Source organism: Chaetura pelagica, unplaced genomic scaffold (assembly GCF_000747805.2).
Source record: "Chaetura pelagica isolate M959 unplaced genomic scaffold, ChaPel_1.0 scaffold17, whole genome shotgun sequence".
NCBI lineage: Eukaryota > Metazoa > Chordata > Aves > Apodiformes > Apodidae > Chaetura > Chaetura pelagica.
In genome coordinates, this window is record NW_009970726.1 from 31629 (window position 1) to 33037 (window position 1409).

Below are 1409 nucleotides of genomic sequence, written 5' to 3' on the forward strand. Positions count from 1 at the left end.
GAGGCCCTGGGGCCCAAGGCAGCGGCTGCGGCCTGAGAGAGCCGTGTTTCTGTGCGGGGCAGTGAGAAGCCGTGTGAATTCCCTCAGCTGAGCTGCCCAGGAGGCAGCTCCAGAGAACGGCAGGCTGCGCTCCTGCGGGGCGGTGCCCACCCAGCAGGGGCAGGACCCTGAGAGGCAGAACCTGCAGGCAAACAAATGAGCTGCAGTGGAGGGGAGAGGGAAGTGATTCAGATTTCCTGATTGATTATTATTAGATTGTGATTGAGCTCATGCCCTGTGTTCTCTCTCCAGCTAGAATTTCTAGTCCAGTATGGTATGTGCAGTATTTTTCATGTAATTCTTCTGTCTGAGTTGTAAGTTTTTTCCCTTTCACAGTCACACCACCATCACCTGAGTGTTCCCAGTGGGCATATATGCAATTAGGGTCAGTTTGTACAGTATCAACAACAGAGGACGTGGGTGATTCACCTTTGGCAATCTGTTCATGATATGAGGCATTAAAAACTTTGTGCCTCAGCATCTCCCTCACTAATGAAGGGATAATAATCTGCGTTTGCCTCAGAGAAGCATTTTCAAGACCAGTTAATTACTTTTAAATCTTAAAACTGAAAAGTCTACAAAAATACTAAGAGCATTAGGTTATTATCGTTAGTGACATGGAATTGACAGGAATTCTACTGGCTCAATTTCAGAAACTTGTTTACACACCAGACTTGGTCCTCTTGTGGTTATAAATATGGGCACTTTTATTTCCAACTTTTTTGTCTTACTGTCAGGATGAAGGTATCTCACCACATCATCAGTTATTCAATAAATGTCTATTTTATTTTTTTTTATGTGGGTTTTTTTCAGACTTTAATGGGGCACATTTATTTCTTTACAGGTTTATCAAGAGGCAAAATGGACTTGCACTTAGAATCAAAATATGACTTGGACACATTGGAGAGGATCAGTGTAATAGCTAACAGTATTTCTTTTCTCCTGTTTTTGTTGTCTTTTTTAACTGTTCACTAAGATGCTATTGACTGCAACAGATGGAGAGATTTCAAATAAAGAAAGCAGTGAGATGTCAGTTACCAGCACATAAACTTGTATGTATCATATGGGCTATCATGCAGATAGCACATACATGTGTACATGTACATTGCTGGTTTTTGGGGTGAAAACTGTTAATCCATTCCAATAACACAAAGCCTTGTTTGTCATATGCTGAATGAAGGTCACTTTAATACTGATCACATTCTCCTAAAATTTTGCATACTTTAAACAAATGGAAAAAAAGTTATACAGGCACTAAAAATTGCTGTTTTCTCTGGTACACAATCTGTTCTTGGATACAGCTCCAGTGCCAAAGGAACAGCAAGTCATAAATACCACATCAGTCTGTAAAACAGTATGTTTCCAGAGTA